Genomic DNA, 19,798 nt, shown 5'->3' with positions numbered 1-19,798 from the left:
AGGAAACAATGACAAGTAGACTTTATTTAACAAGTACAAACAATACATAAAAAATGTTCACTCCAAACATAAATACAGTTTATACTTAAGAAAAAAGATTAATATAAATGATTGTGCTGATGACTCCCAAATGTGTCAGCTTTGTGTCTTTTTGTGTTTTATAATATCATAATCTTGGAATCACTCTATTAAAACAATCAGCTGTCTAGGAAGACAGGATTTTCTGAAAGACCATCACCCAAAGAGTTCACCGAAATGATTATTACTGATACATGAAAGTGTATTCAGCCAGGCACCATGGCGCACACCTGTAATCCCAGCACTCAGGGAGGCAGAGACAGGCGGATCTCTGTGAGTTCAAAGCCAGCCTGCTCTACAAAGCAAGTCCAGGACATGAAAGGGTACATAGAGAAACCCTGTCTTGGGATAAAAGAAAAGAAAAGAAAGTGCATCAGGTAGTAAATCATACATGTGAAACAAAATGTCTTCAACACCCGAACTTATGCTTTAATTGTAACTTGTTACTCTAATATTTATGTTTTGAACATTGCAAAATTCAAGATGACTGATGTTCCTTCTTCTTTCCTTTTATTGAAAATAGAGTTATGTGGGAGGAACCTCACATACTATAACCTGATTACGAGTTTCCCTTTACTCCTCTCAGTTTCTCTGCATCTCCCCTTCCCATCTGAATCCAGGCAACTAAGGGATAATAATAAAATAAAATATGTGTGTATAATAAAAAATTAAGATAAAATGTTTTCAAAAAAGGAAAAGCCCTGACATGACATTGTAAGACAAGGAACCTCCAAAGATGCCATCTATTTCATTTGCTGTTGGCTGTCTACTGCCAGGCATGCAGCCTAACCTGGGCTTGTTGCACCTCTGAGGCTTCCCTTGAGAAAACTAAATCTTCATTTACAAGTTGTTATCAATTGGAGGTTGCTTCTGAATTAGGGATGGGGGCCTGTGTCCACTTCTCCTTTCAGCTCCAGGACCTCATCTGGGTGCAGACCCCTGCAGGCTCTGTGCATGCTGCTTCTGTCTCTGTAAGCTCACATGTGCACAAAAAAAACCTGTTTTCATATAAGATAGCTAATTAGTATCTTGAATATTTTTAAGAAAAATAAAATATCTGTAAAAATAAAACTGATGAACAGAACTATTGCTACTTTGAAGCAGTTGGATTCACATTTGCATACTCCCCCAGATGGAATGCCTTCAGAATGAAGATTTAGAGTACTGCCTTCAAAAATATAATCTCACAACTGTGGGGTAGCTTGCTTGCAGATAGTTTACAGGAGTCTAATGTTTTAAGTAGATGTTACTCTCTTAAAATGAGAAGGAATTCTTTTCTCGTTTTCACTTTTAAAAAGTCTTTCAGCTGAATGTTGGTGCCACACACATTATACCTGTAATTACAGCACTTGGGCTGAGCAGGAAGTTTATAATTCAAGTGTATCCTGGGCTATATAGTGAACGCCTGTCTCAAACTCAAATTATACACATTAACACACTTAGATACATAAGTACCCACATACATAATACATGCATACACATATATAATTCAATGTTTTAGACATTTAATTGAAATAAACTTGAGAAACTGACAAAATCAAGTGGAATTTAGAGAAAACTATATTATTTAGCTTCTTATAGAAAAGATGGAGTTATAATTTTATAGAAAAGTACAAATAAATGAGAAAGGGGCATTTTGTGAATAAGATCAATGGCTTGTCTTAGTAGGCCCCATCTAATTTTAAGGAGGCTTGTGTAAGGCTCTTCTTTCTCATATGCAAGAATAGTTTTCCTTTCTTCCAGTTTCTACTGATGACTAAAAGGAGAAAATGTTAGTGACAATTTTTATCAGATACTAATTCTGCATCTCAGATGGTAAAAATTGGTTGTAGAACACAAAGTCATTCAATTAAATTGGCTTTAAATTGTACACAGATAAAGGTAAATACAGTGGCAACTCAGTGAACTGAAATAATAAGGAAAGTAGATCGTGATTTAGTATTTATACTGAAGGGACTTCTCACTGCACGTATCTTCCTCTTATGTCTGAATTGGCTCATACTTATTTTTCAGTGGGGAACAAGATGAGATACTTTATTTTTTTTCCTTTGGAGAATGTGTGTATTTGGTTGCTATGAATTACTTACTGGGAAAGGTTAAGTTAATATTTTGATGAAAGATTAAAATCTTCAGAGTAAGCTACAAGTGTAAATAATAAAAATTAGAATCCCTGAGCTAAAATGTCAAGGCTCAAGGGGTAGAGAAAATATTTGTATGACATACAGTGAGGATTATTCTTGGTGTAAAGTTTATGTCTCTTTATTAGAACAACTCTTTTAACTTATGACTTTGTCCTTTGTAGTCATGTTTTAGAATAAACACTAGAAAGCCCAAGAGTAGAAATCTATGTGTTTACTTAGAGAAAGCAGCTATAATAAATGAATGGATTCATCATTCTAAACAGTAGAAGTGGCAGAAACCATGGGATGTTGAAAACACACCCTTTATATAAAGATAGTAAACTTACTGTATGCATCCCAAACAAAAATACATCAACACAACAAATATAGCTTCCCAGTTTTGCGGCCCAGCCTAGACCATTGTCTTCCTTTCTCATTTAGTATCCTTTTTATTTTTCTTATACTTTCCTAAAAGTAGTTGTTCAACTTCTATTTGAATAATTCTGGTGACAGGAACTCATCAACTTCTAGAGCTAAAAATTCCTTCATGTCTCATGTTACTGGTGGAGGTGACAGGGGTCCCTCACTTAGCATCTGCTTAGTTAATGCTAACAGCGAGTTTCCCTTACAAACTAGGGCCAAAAAATATTTCTTTTCTGTTTTGCGACTGCTACTTGTGTTTTTGTCACTGTTGAAGGTTATAAGTGTTTTTTGTGGGGTGGATAGGGGCGACAACCAACTCTTGACGTGCAGACAGTCTTTATATTTTTAATCTATTTCAGTTGAACTATGGCATATATCATATAAACTGATCTCAGGAAAGTCTACTTGTCACTAACATTTCATCCTACTGAGACTCTGAGCAGAGAATCAGCAAAGCCACAGGCACACTTGGGACCCAAGAGAAAGGGTGGGTGGTAAATTCTGAAATAATAAATTTCCATCATTTATAAAGCCCTGAATCCATGGTAATGAATACAAATATAGGAAATTAATACAAAAGGGATGGCATGGTTGTTCTCTGTGATGAAACTGAGTAAAGAGAAACAGAAGTAGAGACCATTTACAAAGTCACTAGGATGCTCAGGCAAAAGAGCACGGCACCTAGGAAGAGGATGTAGCAGAACAAATAAAGAGAGTACATTTGGTGGTGATATAGGACTAAGTAATGACAGAGTCTGAGGGTGACTGAAAGGACCTAAGCAAGAGTGGCTCTTGGGATTTGAGCATGAACAAATGAGTAGTAATTAGTGATTTTCTTTTCTCTCAAGATAGGGTTTCCCTGTGTAGCCCTGGCTTTTCTGGAACTAGCTGTGTAGATGATGCTGGCCTTGAACTCAGAGGCTCACCTGTCTCTGCCTTCTGAGTGCTGGGATTAAAGGTGTGTGTCACCACCGCCTAGCTGTGATGCTTGTTTGAAAGTACTGAAAGAATAGGGGAAGAACATTTCAGCTGTGGGGTGAGAGTAAAAAGACAGTGTTCCCTCTTATAAATGTATTTAGTCAAGTTAGAAAGTAGATATACTGGGAAAAGATCTTCACCAACCCTACATCTGACAAAGATCTAATATCCAAAACATATAAAGAACTCAAGAAATTAAACACCACCAAACCAAATAACCCAATTGAGAAATGGGACTCAGAACTAAACAGAGAATTCTCAACAGAAGAATATTGAATGGTTGAAAAACACTTAAAGAAATGCTCAACCTCCTTAGCCATCAGGGAAATACAAATCAAAACAACTCTGAGATTCCATCTTAACACCCATTAGACTGGCTGAGATCAAAAATTCAAGTGACACCACATGCTGGCAAGGATGTGGAGAGAGAGGAACACTCCTTCATTGCTGGTGGGAATGCAAACTGGTACAACCACTTTGGAAATCTATCTGGTGCTATATCAGAAAACTGGGAATAGGCCTTCCTCAAGACCCAGCTATTCCACTCTTTGGAATATACCCAGAAGATGCTCCACCACACAACAAGAACATTTGCTCAACCATGTTCATAGCAGCCTTATTCATAATAGCCAGAACCTGGGAACAGCCTAAGTGTCCCTCAGTTAAAGAATGGATAAAGAAACTGTGGTACATTTATACTATGGAATACTACTCAGCTATTAAAAACAAGGAATTCCTGAAATTTGTGGACAAATGGATTGAACTAGAAATGATCATAATGAGTAAGTTCACCCAGAAGCAGAAACAGTCAAAAGGTATATACTCACTTATATCTGGACACTAGCCCAAGGGGCATGTCCCATGAAAATCTTCACTTACCAGGAAAGTGGGACAGAGGGGAGGACATCCTATTGGGACTCTAGGTGAGAGAAGCATGGGAGAATGGGGAAATAGAAGGATCCAGAGGGTCCTAGAAACCTACAAGAAGAACATTATGATGGGAAGATCTTGGCCCAGGGGTCCTGCTCAAACTATGGCACCAGCCAAGGACAGTATATGCAGTAAACTTCAAACCCCTACCCAGATCTAGCCAATGGACAGGACATTCTCCACCATTGAGTGGAAAGTAGGGTCTGACTTTCACATGAACTCTGGTGCCTCATATTTGACCACGTCCCCTGGATAGAAAGGCCTGGTGGCACTCAGAGGAAGGATAGCAGGCCACCAAGAAGAGACTTGATACCCTATGAGCATATATAGGGGGAGGAGGTCCCCCTCAGTCACAGTCATAGGGGAGGGGAGTAAGGGGAAAATGGGAGGGAAGGAGGGAGGGAGGGAGGAATGGGAGGATACAAAGGATGGGATAACAATTGAGATGTAATATGAATAAGTTAATAAAATATATTAAAAAAGGAAGTATATATACTTTACATGTGTACATGGTACACATATGCAGACACAATACACATAGAGGATACAATGATATGTATATATACATATACCTATATACAATGTTATATATATATATATATATATATACACATACACACATGTATACATACACACACACACACACACACACACACACACACACACACATATATATATATATGCACTGCATGTTATTTTAATCATTACCTATCTCTGGATAGCTATTTTAATTTTCTCTCTCTTTTTTTTTTACAGTATCTAATGCATGTGTTATTATTTAGGTTGTATTATGTTTGTGGGGTGTGTGCCTGTGTGTCTGCCTCTGCGTGTGTGTGTTGCATGCACATGGGTTTAGTGTTTTCTATTGCCATCTGCATCACTGTCTTGAGGCAGGGTTTCCTCACTGACCACAAAGGTCTCTGTTTCTGCTGGGATTCCGGATCACCAAACTCCTGGGATCCCCTGGCTTTGCACCCAGTAACTGGGCTTGCAAGCACTTGCAGCCACACCTGGCTCTTCATGTAGCTGCTAGGGATTCAAACTCAGGTCCTCATGCTGTCTGCGCCGGCATGCTTACTCACTGAGCCATGGCCCCAACGATTTAGGCTTTTGGGTTTTGTTCTTTTAAATCAAAACTGATGTCACACTTTAGAAAGTGTGACTTATAACTAACTACACTCTCTGCTCTTGTGTACATAAAAGCCCTTGTATCTTACAGGTGTGCCTCAGTGTTTGGATGTGTCTGTGCCTTTTGTCTCTTGGCCTGGGTGGAGCTCCCACTGTATTCATGGGGCATATGTCTGGAATCCGATTCTTTTGTTAAGCAAGCACCATGGGGAGAGAGATAGGGCCAAAGCACCATGCTTCTCCTATGAAAGCGTGGACATTTTCCCTGGCATCTCCTAAGACTTTATCTAGCATCAGAAAGCCCTACTGTTATTGTCATCTGCAAATTAGCTTCGTAACATAAAAAAGAATATAAAATACATTCTATACAGTTTGACTTTAAGAAAGAAAATTTTTCTGTGCTGTTTTGCTGTACTTTTAAAGATACATTTAGATATTGCTGCTGTCCTTCTAAGACTAAATGCCCTCAGTAAAACAGACATCACATTCAGAAAACAGGAAAGTGTTTGTTGAGTAGAAGCATCTGTGTTATTTCATAGTTGAGTCCTCTGGTTCCTCTGAGTGTGAGGGTGGTTAGCGTTATCCCCTGACTTTTTTCTTCCCTGTATTTCCTAGACTTTTAGTTCTAACATGTAATTTTTTTCTGGGAGGAAAAAAAACAACAACAACAAAGATTGGGATAATGCTTTACATTTTATTTTTTTCCCCACTGTACTGGGAATTAGATACAGGGTCTCATACTTGCTAGCACTGAGCCATAAGTAAGTTAAAAGTCCGTATAGACCCAAACACTGCTCTTCACTGACACTGGGTACAGAATCTCTCTTGCTCACCGACTTGCCTTCATGCTAGAAACGCATTCTTCTTTTTAACCCCCAAAGACAAAGTATTGTTATGGGTGGAACATCATTTATTGGAGGTTGGGAAGGAGGAGGAGATGGTTAAAGGGGATTATTGCAAAGAACAGGAAACAGTTCAAATTGAATAAGGAACATCACTCTTCCTCCAGAGTTTGGGCTAATTCTCCTTAATGGTTTTTCCTCCTCATACCTAGATCTTGTGACAGGTTGGTTGACTGTCTGCCTTTGTTTTTCCAGGCTGTCTTTATAACACTCTCCTCCACTTACTTCAGTTCTCCCAAACTTCCTCAAACTGAAAAGGTTGTGAAGTTCTTTAATTCTCTTTATCCACCTCAGTCAGGGCTATGATCCTTTTTGTAATTCAGTAACTCAGTAAGCTATTCTTTTGGGTGAAACACCATTTGTTTGGGATCTCCACCTCTACCAACTGGGGATTTGAAATTTTCAAAGCATTTCCCGAATTAAATTCTACCCTCCAACAGCCTTAATAAAGTGTAGTATACACTGAACATTGAATTCTCCAGAGAAGCAGACCTCGAAGCATATACAGATTTGACACAGAAAAAGGTAGAGATTGTGTGTGTGTGTGTGTGTGTGTGTGTGTGTGTGTGTGTGTGTGTGTGTGTTTCTATTCATGGACCATGGTTGAGTAAATATATAGAAATGTAGAGAGACAGAAAAAGAAAAAAAAAGGAAGGAGGAAGGAAGAGAGATCTTTAAGGTGTATGGTTTATGTTACTATTGCGGGTACGAGTCTGAAATTTGTACAACAAGCTACTAAAAATTACTACAAATTCCACAAGATAAGGAAAACTGGGAGCTCAAGTAGGTATTTTTTATACTGTAATCTTGAAAACAAATTATTATTATTTTAAATGTAGGAAACTTGTCTTTTCCCATAAGGCCTTCAGTGGTTGGATAAGGCCTATCTACCTTATATAGAGTATTCAGTTTTATTCAAAATCTACTGATGTTTCTACTAAGCATATCTTAAAACATGCCTCCATAGCATGTATACTAGAGTTTGAACAACTGAACATTTTCAGCTAACCAAACTGTCTCATACAAGTAATCCATACCATAGACGGACAAGATATAGCTGTGGTCCCACCCTGAGTGCACTTCAGAGCAGTTGCTATCTAATTAGCTCCTAATTAATTAGATTTGTTGGATTATATAGAAATTTATGTGTCATTAAGACTGCAACTGTGCTAGTGGGGGGGGATATCATCTTCTTTAGTGGTAGGGCCACTGAGAACATGCCCATGTTTTAATAAATAGTCCTCTTTGCATAGTCATAAAAAATGACTGTAGGTAAACGATGTACGTCACAAAATGGACATCAAAGGACAGAAGGACTTGTAGGGAAGAATGGCTTTGATGGGAGACAGAGAAATGAGAGAGGGTGATGGAGGGTGGAAAGGATTGAGGTTCACTATGATGCTCATTGACATTTATGAGATCGTCAAGGAAAAAAATTACTTGCAGGACCAGTGTACTTAGTCAGCAGGTGAAGGCGCTTGCTACCGAGCCTGAGAGCCTGAAATAGAGCCTCAGACCCCACATGGGAGAAGGAGACTGTACACTGTTGCAACTTGTCTGCTAACCTCAAGACACATGTTATGTCATATGCATGATATATATATATATATATATATATATATATATATATATATATATCATGCTATATATATATATCAGCTATATATATATATATATATATCAGCTATATATATAGCTGTATAATATTATAAAGACTTATGTAATTAAAGTCCAGTATCATGGCACATGTCTATGATCCGAGAACATGAGAGTTAGAGGCAGGGGAACCAGGAGCTGCGCTCCAGCCTGGGACAGTGAGTTTGAGGTCCGACTGGGCTACATGATATCCTGTCTCAAAAATAACAAACATTTTAAAAGAGGCAAACAGAAAAAGACTCGAAACATTAAAAATTACCGGTTTTTAACACATCTATGTGTTTCATGTGGACAAACACGGGGAATTTATGTAGTGGTGAGTGTCAGTTACTTCTTAAAAGTGTTAGCTTGCATGGCTTTAAATGTGGAACCGAAAGGAGAGAGGAAGAATTTACGGAATAAGCGTTTCCAGTGAACAGCTGCCTAACAAATGGCGGGCCAGCTGCTTGTGAGGGCATGAGAGACATGCCTAGCTTTTGATCATCGTTACATAAGCTTTCCTTTTTTGCTCTTGTAGAGTTGTTCGCAACATGTTTATGTAATGTGGTCGGAACTTCTACCAAGAAGGAAGCATTTGAGGAATGATTTTAGCTGGCTCCTTATGTTTAAGAGCATGCGAGTGTGCTTGTATGAGCCTGTGCACCTGTGGAAACAGTGGTTTGGTACATTGTCTCTTTTTACAGAGGACCTGAGTTAACATGGGTTGTGATTTGTCCTGGCCAGACTTCCATATCAGATGGTGGTTAGTGCTTGGGTCAAAGATCTTTGATTTGTGAAGCTTACAAATTCAATGGGGCAAGGAACTAGAACTTTCAATTTTCCCTGAAGTAAAATTATTCCTCTGTCCCAAAGAGATGTGATAAAAGGATTCTGCTTGGAAAAGGAAGCTTTTGGGAGTTTTCAGTAGAATTCATCAAATGAAAAGTATAGCCTAAACATTTTTTTTTTCAGAAAACAACTTACCTATGAAAATTACAGTGGTCAAACTTCAGATAGAGCCTGGCTAACATCCTATATTGGTAATTTGGCTTCTGGGACTCGTTTATATTAACTGGATAATATTTTTATCGTCCAACAAGACTCAGCCTAGATTTACCAGTCAAGCCAACCACTTTCTGTAGTATAGAGATCGAGACAGAAAGAAGTTTCTGGTTTATTTGCTATTGTACCATTTGCTTGCCTGCTTGCTTCTTTTTTTTTTTTTTTTTTTTTTTCCTCCTTTGCTTGCTTGCTTATGTGTGTGCTCAGTTTGGTACTGTGTGGGCATTGTGGAGGTCACTGAATAACTTTCCGAAGTCAGGTCTTGCCTTCCCACCATGTGGGTTCCAAGGGTGAACTCAAATTCTCAGGTTTGACAAGTATCTCATTTGATAAGCCATTTCACTGACCCCAGAGTTAGTGTTTAATGATTAAAAACAAAAGTATTGCAATAAACCTCCAATAGGATAGCTCCTGAATTCTTGATTTGAGACATTGTAAGTGCAAATGTTTAAGGAAATGGAAATTAGTTGTCTTCAATAGACAATTTTCATGCTCATTATTAAGAAAATAACAACAACAAAATAAAACAATGAAAACAAAGTCACACCAACAGGCATGGAGCCATTGTATTTCCCTTAGTTTTTAATCATTTCTTGTGACATGATACCATTCTTGTACCATGATGCCATATCTATATAAAGTAGCTACATTGTATAGTTTTCTATGAGAGATGTTGCCTTAGGTACTGTCTAAGTGCTTTGGAGGAATTTGGAGGGAAAGCCAGTATGATTAAAGGCTGGAGATGTGGCTCAGTGGTATAGCCCTTGCCTAGCATATGCAGCACCCAGGCTTTGATGCGTAGGATTTTGGGGCAGGGTTAGGGTAGGGGGAGAGAGGAAAGGAAGGGGAGGGGTAAGGTTGGGGAGAAGATAAGAAAGGAAAAGAGAGATAATATGAACTTAAAAAATTTTAAGCTCATTGATTTTTCCATCATACTAGCTATGAATTCCCTATGCCCTCATTTTATTTTCTATGAAATGATGACAATAGTAAGTACAGCCTTGTGTATGACATGTAAAGCATTTAACAGTTATGTTTAATTCCTATTGTATTTGTAGTAAATTACTAGTTACCAGCTTAAACGATACAAATATAAATTCTCAGTAGTCCAAACTCCAAACCCCTCTTTCTAAACTAAACATGGGGTTTCAGGAAGACTTTCTTCTTTCCTATAAGCTCCAGAGGAGAATCTACCTTTCTTGCTTTTTCAGGTTTCTAAACCCTACATGCATTTCTTGGCTCATGGTCTCACACTGTTTGCAAAGTTTGTCACAACTGATCCTTGGATTCTGCCCTTCCTGCCCCCCTGTTCCACTCTAAGGGACTCTTGTGATTGCAATCGGTCCACAAAAGTGATTTAAAAAATTAGTAAGTCTCATCCCAAAGTCAGCTCACTAGCAAACATTTCACCTGGAAAGACACTAATTCTCCATTTTATGGTGACATTCATAGGTTACAGCAACCAGTATGAAGACACATTTAGAAGTCGCCATTCTGCCAACAGTATCAGAGTTACCTGCCACTCAGGAGACACCCACAGAATGCTGGCCTTTGCTGTGAAGGAAGAGCACTTCCCTGTATGCCTTGTGATACGTAGGTGAGGAAATGCCAACTGAACAATGTCCCAGAAACCGAATGAACACAAAGCTCCAGGTCACTGAGTTCCAACATCTTGTGCAAACACTAGTTTGGGCACTCTGCCTAGAAGTCTGGAAACAAAACAAAACAAAAAAACGAAAAGCTACAATAGAGCGGCATTGCCATGTCTTATCCAGAGCCCTGTGGTTTGAAACTGTCCTGCCTTCCCCTCTTTACATGCCTTTTGTTTTTTAAGGATATTGTACTGCTACATTAACTCACTTATACACAGCTGACACTTCAAAAAAGGGAAGTGGAGCGCTCATCCCTCTGTCTAGGTTAAAGCGCTGCAGGTCCAGTTCTGGGGTTGCCCTCTCTCCCCAGTATTCCACCTATGCCTGAACTCATCTCCAGAATGAGACATCTCTTTGACTCATGCCATCTCTGTCTGTTGTGAGAGAAACAGATTCGTTCTCTCGCATGTGTATGTGACCATCTAGAGAGAAATGGCACCTTGTGTCCTCTAGAACCTTCTGGAATACCCTGAAGTGGTCTTCCTCCATGATGCTGTCCCTGAGTAATGACATGGGAGACATCTTGCCTTTTCATCACTGTTACACAGGCTTCCTTCTTTTGTTCTCAGACAGCTGTTTATAGAAATGTCCATGTCATATGGATGAAATGTCTACCGAGATGGAAGCACTCTAGAAATTATCTAAGCTGGTTGCTTATGCACAGAGGCATGAAGTCACCTTCAGTCTGCAGATGTAGCCTCTGTCTCCTGCTTTCCTTCCTTCACTGACTTGTGCCAGCGCCCCAAGAAGGCTCAGTTCTCTTCTTTTCCATTTATTCTACCTTAAATCTGTCTTCTGTCTTGTATTGAACCAACCCTTGTCAGTATGCTAAAGGGCAGCAGGGACTATTTTTATGTACCCACCATATGCCAGATGCTGTGTTTAGAAATTCTGCATATATTGTCTCATTTAACCCTAATTTAATACCTTAGTGGGTAGATATTACTTCTCTCTCTCTCTCTCTCTCTCTCTCTCTCTCTCTCTCTCTCTCTCTCTCTCTCTCTCTCTCTTACTATAGATGCAACTATAGGGGCACAGAATATTTTATATTGTCCAGCAAAAGCAACAGGGTAAGTGTAGCAGGGAGAATTCAATCTCAGAGTCTCCTGATTTCAGAACCCCTATTTTAATCTACTCCTTATGAGCCTGTCCTTCAATGCTGGTTGTAAGGTTGGCCTCTCTTTCTTGCTTGAGTTCATGTATTCTGTGGCGGAGCTTACAGTTGTCTAATGACTGAGGTAGCATTCTTGCTCATGCTGTTGGTGGTTTCTAAGGGATGCTAGAGACAGCCGTGTGTACTGTTTTGATCACTCCATGAACATCTTCCTTGCAGGTGGTCATGCAGATTAATCCAGGTACATTTCTCATAGTTTCTAAGGGCAGCTGCAACCAAAGAAGGAAGAAAGTTTTCAGGTGTGGGTGGCTTTGAGCCACAATAAATCAGGGTCCTAGGAAAGGAAAATAATCTTGACAGATCCATTCTTTTTTTTTTTTTTTTAATTAAAGATCAGCCCACAGTGCACCCAGTGGCAGGCCAAAACATGCTTTTCTTCTTTGAACAAAACACCCACAAAGGAAACAGAAACCAGTTCAGCCACTTCCCTAGTGAGTGCAGAGGGTCCCCGTAAATACGGCTTCCCATTGTGCCTCTCTGGGGAATGCTGCAAGATTGATACTGTCCTCTAAACTCCTCACTGCAAGGCCATGACTTCACTTCTGACAGTGTTTCCTATCCTGCATTTCCTTAGTAGAAAGAAGAATCTTAAATTCTGTTTGGTAGAGTGGACCTCTCCATCGTGTCCTTTTCTGCTTATTTTGACTACACTTAAGAAGAAAGAAAGGAAGAAGGGAAGGAAGGAAGGAAAGAAAGATGAAAGTGAAGATAGTGATGACACACTTCTTTAAACCCAACGCTTGGGAGGTAGAAGCAGGCAGATCTCTCTGAGCTTGAGGCCCGTCTTGTATACAGAGTGAGTTCCAGGACAGCCAGGTCTACATAGGGAAACTCTGTCTCAACTACTGCACCTCCACCACCATCAAGGAAAACAAAACAAACAACAACAACAACAACAACAAACACACAATGCAGCTGTAATAGCATGGTCTTAATAAGATCACATTTTAGGTCTTGTGTTTTCCAGCTCATGAAACAGCATCAAATCAAATGCTACATTCAAAGGGGATCCATTTGCGAACCTATTTACATAGCAGCCTTGCCCTTGGGTGTGTTGCATATATAGATGGAAAAGTTACGAGAAATGACATCTTTTAAAAAAAATAAGTAGGAAATCATCCTCCAAACATTATTATTTCTTTCACAGGAAGGAAAGTGCAGACAAAGTTATGTAATTAGTATAATTCATGAATTTTGTGTGTATATGTAATTGGCGAAGATGAACAAAAATACACCCTACCATGAAAATTAATACATCCTAGAGTTTTTATTGGACTGGTAGTCAAAACTGAGGCAGAGGCAAAGATTATTAAGAAATATATTAAATCAATCTAATGATTACTCAAGTCTAAAAGTTACATCGTGTTACATTTTTGAAAATCTATATTTATAAGAAATACACATCAGGTACATGGGGTGGAGGACTGTGATGTGTGTAATCTACTGTCCAGTGTGTTGGCAAATATTTAAGTGTGTGTGTATGTGTTTGTGTGCACGTGCGTGTGTGCGCACGTACATGTGCATGTGTGTGTCAAGAAGAGAAAACCCAAAGAACAAAGCAAAGGGGCTAGAATAGTGATAAGCCTGAATGTGCATGCAAAGTGTATGAGACCACTTTGCTCCCAGCTAATATCAGTCCATGTGTATGATGCTGAGACCTAAATTCCTTGCCCTGGAGATTATTACAAACTCCAGCGCATTAGGTCCAACGGCTTCTTAGACATGTCCATCAGGATACACCAAAGGTATTCCAACATTAACTTTTCCAAACTTGATTTTTGTATCATTTCTTTCGCCCTTTTCTGGTACCTAACTAGTTCTTTCCTCTCCCTTTCAAGACCAAGCATTGCCACAGTTAGCCAAAAAGTTCAAACAGCCCTCCAAAGCTTCTTAAATTAATCCACTCTTAATCCTGCTGCTGCTACTCTGCTTCACAGAGCACAGGGGTGACAATCTAGAGCTCAGAGCTGGTCTCCTATACTCAGGCTGTATCTATCCCTCCATAATCCATTGCATGACTTGTGCCTAAATTGTAGAGGTCAAACCTGGTCCTCCTAATGCTCTGCTTAAAATCCCAATTGTTTCCCTGTAGCTCTGAGATTAAAATCAAACTTGTCAAAAAAATAATTTACGAGATATACAAAAGCACTTGTTTCCTGGAATGGCATCTCTCTCCTCTTTCCTGCCCCCTCTAAGCTACAGTGAACTTCATGGCATGCTGGTCTTTTTTTTTTTTTTCCTTGAAGCACTTTTGCTTTGCCCCAACCCCCATTACAGCTAATGTTTCAACAATATACTCCCACTTACTCATTTTATTACTTTACATCCGATTTACATGGCATCCTTTAGCTCATAGCACCTCAAGAATAATTAATTTAGAAGCAAATTTAAAATATAATACTATTATTAATAATATACTTATTAATCTAGCATATAGTATATGTGCTTTCAATCAGCCCAATTTCCTATTAATATGTGTTGAACACCTGATGCCTGGCTAGTGACTTCTGTTTGGATAATTAAACAGGCATGCATTGCTGTCTGACAGTATTGGTTTGGATGTAGGAACTGTGTTGAATGTTCTCCTTGCTTAAGTTTTAGTAAAGTTGACTACCCTCAAGTTAGTATATGTCATACATATGGATCTGGGGTGCTTTCCAATAAACATCAGTAGTCACAGGACCTCTCTGATAAAACAGCATACAGCCAGGGGCTGGACTGAGATGATGAAGCAAGGCCAGACCATTGGCTAGGCAGAACCGCGTTCGACAAGTACAGGACACATAAGTGCAAAAGCCAGCTAGGAACATCCTCAGCATGCTCAAGGAACAAGGGGATTATTAGCAAAAAGGCACTGGCAAGGAGCTCTGTGAGCCAGAACCTGGTCTCTTCTACAGCGAATTCACTCAGTTGGCTCTAATTTGGTCTTGGTATTAATTTTAATTGTCCTGAAGCTAATCTGTATAAATGGAGAAAACAAATGGAGCTGCAGTTTGTAGAGAAAGAAAGGAACACTGAGGACTGGGAGCAGTAAGTAAGGCCTCTCTGGTGAAATGCTATTGCCCAAAGGACTGGGGACAGAACCTGGAACCCCTGAAGCAATGCGAGGAGTACAGCAGCTGTGGATCAAGGCTCTGGTCACCCACACACCAGTAATACCGGCCAGACAGCCTTGAGGTCGCGCTCCTCTCTGACCTTTCCCAGCCCTACTCCTCCCTGCCCACTGCTTGACTCTTTTCCAGCCTGTAGGAGGGAGGGGACAGGAAGGACTTTCTGCCTTTGAACTCCAACATTGATATTTGTTGGGAAGTGTTAAGGAAGGTTTAAAAAACAGAATAGTGAAGAAAAATAGTGAAGTTCAGTTTTTCACAACAATTTCCAGACAGATGTTCAAAATAGACCTAAAGTTGTATAATTCTACTTTATATGTTTCCCATATGGTAAAATCAGAAAATAAGAAATATGAATACAGCTTATTGATCGTGCATAATGAACGTGCATGGGGCTCCAGACAGCGGAAAAATAAAATAAAATAAATTGTTATGTTTTTTAAAGACAGAATTCTTTCTCCATTACACCTGAAAGATCTTGAACTATTTTCCAAAATGATTTCTATTCCATTTCTTTCCATATCGATCAGGAGACAACCATTTGTTTCCCATTTCATTTTATTACATTTTATCTTTGGATGATGTCCAAAATCTTAATGGTTGCCCCCATTTGTTAAAAAATATGGCAATAATACTATTTCAAGTTTCTTTTAAATACATACAAACAAATAAAATAAAAGAGAAATCAGAAAGGAAGATAAAATGAAATGGAAAAAAAAACATACAAGAGAAACAATTCCAGTGCAGTGATTTGTATAAGGCAAGGGATTAAAATCCTACAACTTGTAGCTAGACCTGCAATCCAGCATTTGAGAGCCCTGGGTAGGAGCATTTCAGTGAACTCAGGGCCAGCCTGGGCCAAAAAGAAAGACCTTGTCTCAAAAACAAACCGAACCAAAAAAGTTAACTATTAATATTTAACCAAACACCAAACTCACTTATCATTATCTGAGACTGTTTTTTCTTACTTCATTTCCTTTATGCATATACTCTGAATTTTCTAAAGCAAGTGCAAAGAATAATTTCATTTTTAAGACTGGACCATAAAACTTGTATATTGTTAGGGGTGTGGAATTAGCAAGACTTATCTTGACACCGCAGACAATACTTGAAATACCCACCCACACTTTCTCAAGTTCTGTTCCAGAAGCTATTTAAATCAGTATTTAAAGGGGACTTTCTCTCAGTTTGTTCTTTACCAGTTCATCCAGGCATGAATTACACTCTGAGTATCGTCACCCTCGCAGCCTCTCATCCTTTTTTCCTCTCTATAAGCTTCTTTCCTACATTCATGGCGTTTTGGTGTTGTTTTCCTTTGAGTGTACTGAGTGGTTGGGGATCCACTGAGTCTAACCAGGATTTGGAAGTATCCGCCAGAGCTTGGTGGGCTCCTCAGTGCACCCACAACTGAACACTCAGCCCTCACTAAGAATCCGTCTGTAGGGTCTGAGGAGATGGCTCAGCGAATAAGTTCTTATAGGTCCAATACCCAGAACCCACCTTGTGGCTTGCAATTATCTGTAGCCCAGTTCCAGAGGAGCCAAGGGGTAGAACATTCATGAACAAAAGTAAAATAAATTAATAAAAATAAAAATATTAAATATAACCTATCAGTAGACAATAGTTCAGCAAAGTGGGATAAGGTTCTATAAGCCCCCTTAAAAGGACTGTGCTTATAACAGGAAGAATTTTTGGTTTGTTTGAATAAAGGTTTTACAAAATTTATTTAATAAAGTAGAAATAATCATTGTATATGTTAGTATATGACTTATATCTGAGCTCAACTATAAGTTTCCAAAGTTCATATTACATGAAAGTAACACCATGTGATCTTTGTAACACGCATATTATTTTTGTCAGCTTTTAAAATTGTGGATTTAGCTGTAATTATGAAAAACTGATAACTGTCAGAAATTAATTCCATTGTTCTGTGAATGTCCCCCTTGGAAAAAATGAGGAAAAATTGGTTTTGAAGTCTAGAAATAACTAGGTCTAGTGGGTAAATTATAAGATCATAAGATGTATTTAATATCTAAATTAAATCCTACCCATTCTATGCTGCCATTGACAATTATGCTTTTAGCCTTAGAATTCTTTCTTAGACTCGGGAATAACAATTGTGCAAAACGATGTTTTCATTGCAGCATTTTCATATGTGCATGAAATATACTTTGGTCATATTCACCCCCTTCATGGCCCTTTCTCTTCTTCCTCTCAGCATCACCTTTGTCCTTTCATGTTCCTAATTGTTACCCTTTATTCGTGGTCTTTTTGTTCCCTCGAAATTCAACTAGTGATGGTGACCTCTGTGAGTCTGGTTCACTTAGTTTAACATGATGATGTTGAACTTCATGTTTTCCTGAAAAATGACACACTTTTAATACCTTTCTAGCTGAGGAAAGTTCCACTGGGTATTTATCAGATTTTCTCTACACATTCATCCTTTGGTGTGTACACAACATCAACCTATCCCTTGGTGATTATGAGCAGTGTCATGGCAAGCATCAGCATGCAGATATCTTTAGAGTAAGATGGCTTTGGCTCTTTTAAAAATTTTCTCAGAAGTCTGTTATTTTTATAATTTTATAAACATTTTTATAATTAAAACCAATCCATTTTAATTACAAAATTAATATGTCCTTTTATGCTGCTCTCTTCATAAAAGCAATTTGAAAGCAAGCACTTTCCAAGTGTTTATGATATGGCACGTTCTACCTCATTTTATACATGTTAAATTATTCAATGGTCACCGCAACATTTTGTGGTAGGAAATATTGCAATCCTAGTTTCACTGATGACAAAATTGAGAATAAAATGGGTCAACTACCCCATGGTCTGGAACCAAGAGTGACTGTCTCCAGGATTTTTACTGGGCATGGATTTTTATGCCTATAATTAGAAAAGCTCAGGCCTATATTACCCAGGAATACCAGGGTCCCCAAGAAACCCAACAGAAGGAAAGAATTGTAAATATGCCCTATGTATAACATGAGACATTTTTTCCAAGGGGGAAACGACAGAATTTTAAGGGACTTTTTGCCTTTAGTCACAAAACCTTCTCACACGGGAACAAAAAGAAGGAAATAAAAGTCTGCTTTACCCAGTGGCTGGAGCACCCCAATAACCCGCGGGGAGTTGTTCCGACATTTGGTTGCTTACTGAACAACATTAGTCTTTATTACACTTTACTTGTCTGCCTCTATCATCAGGCTCGGTGTCCTTACGCATGCAAAGCAGATAGGTTTTATGAGATAGTTATGCACGCTAGCACCCAAACATACTTGATATGCATGCCCTGTAAAAGGCAGAAAATGAGAACTGCTTCTGTTAGCATAATATAAAAAATGTTAAGAGTCACTCTTAGCGACTAACACTGGTGCCCAAAATGAAATTAAACCTTGACAATTAAATGTTGCCACAGCACAAAACTCCTCGTTTTTCTGAGAAGCAGACGTGATTGCTTCACGGTGCATGAGTGCTGTGGACACTTTAGTTCGGAACGGATAACATTTGTCTTCACGTCCCCATATTTTTAGTAGATCTTTACCACTCTGAGGGAAGATGCGTGCAGACTACATCTTCGATCACGTATCTCACGTCGGGCCTGTCTCCTTGGCATTGCAACGTGAAATTATCAAATGTATCTTTATAATTACACAATCAATAAGTAATCTCTAATTAAGCAGATGATTTCTAACTCGAATTTATTTTTTCTACCATACATTTTTTTCTTCAATGAAAGATTTATCCAAAACAGCTTTAAAATAAAATAAAAACAGCAAAATAAAAATAAAAAATAAATATACAAGGAGTTGTATTTATTCATTTATATGAGTCTCATAAAAAATAAACAAGCTAGGCGTGGTGGCACATGCTTTTGATCCCAGCCTTCAGGAAGCAGACGTAGGCGCATTGCTGTAAGTTTAAGGCCAGCCTGGTCTACAAAGTGAGTCCATGACTGGCAAGGCTACACAGAGAAACCCTGTCTCAACCCCCCAAAATAATAATACTAAATAAGCAAAAATCCAGTCATGATTTTAAGGAAGGAAGAGCTGAACAGTCATGGGTTCAAGCCCACTGTGGGCTGTACAGCGAGATCCTGTCTCCAACGACCATTGATGTGGCTAAGTGGTACAACGCTTTCTTACCTAGTATTACCAAAGCCCTGAGTTATGATTCCAGACTATAAATAAAGAAATCTACAAACATACACAATCAACACTATATTATTAAAAATGACTCAGTGTGCATGGTCTTGAAACAGATGTAAGGATAATAAACCAACCAACCAAACAAACCTTGAGTAAAGATATAGGTAATAGCATTTCTGACCACAACATTGAAAAATGTTCGTAAATCAGAACTTCCTGGCGGCCTTTATCCAAAAGTGATGGGCAGCCAATATTCATCAGGACCAATAATAATGGCTGCCTCTAAGCAACCTAAATGATTGACTTGCTGTTCTAAGATTAATCTGGGGGGACTGGTGACTGAAATCCAATTCCTTTTACATTTTAACAAGTACAAATTAAGAGCAAATGACAAAATATTTGGAAATACCCATCTTATATTGATTTTGTGTGTATATAGATAAACAGATAAAGGA

At 38.7% G+C, this 19,798-nt stretch overlaps 1 protein-coding gene across 4 annotated transcripts in view; it reads left to right on the top strand.

The window, feature by feature from the left end:
* OXR1 (oxidation resistance 1) overlaps window positions 1-19,798 on the top strand; it is a 325,549-nt gene that overhangs the window by 195,256 nt on the left and 110,495 nt on the right. Inside the window, exon 2 of one of the 4 annotated variants that reach the window (XM_084747935.1) lies at window positions 10,709-10,853. The exons of the other annotated variants lie outside the window; for them this stretch is intronic. The gene's annotated coding sequence lies outside the window, so the exon portion shown is untranslated. The remainder of the gene's footprint in view (window positions 1-10,708; window positions 10,854-19,798) is intronic. 4 annotated transcript variants of the gene reach the window in all.

This window comes from Acomys minous, assembly GCF_964271855.1.
Source record: "Acomys minous genome assembly, chromosome: 12".
Classification (NCBI taxonomy): Eukaryota; Metazoa; Chordata; class Mammalia; order Rodentia; family Muridae; genus Acomys; species Acomys minous.
This window is presented reverse-complemented; position numbering and strand designations above follow the sequence as displayed.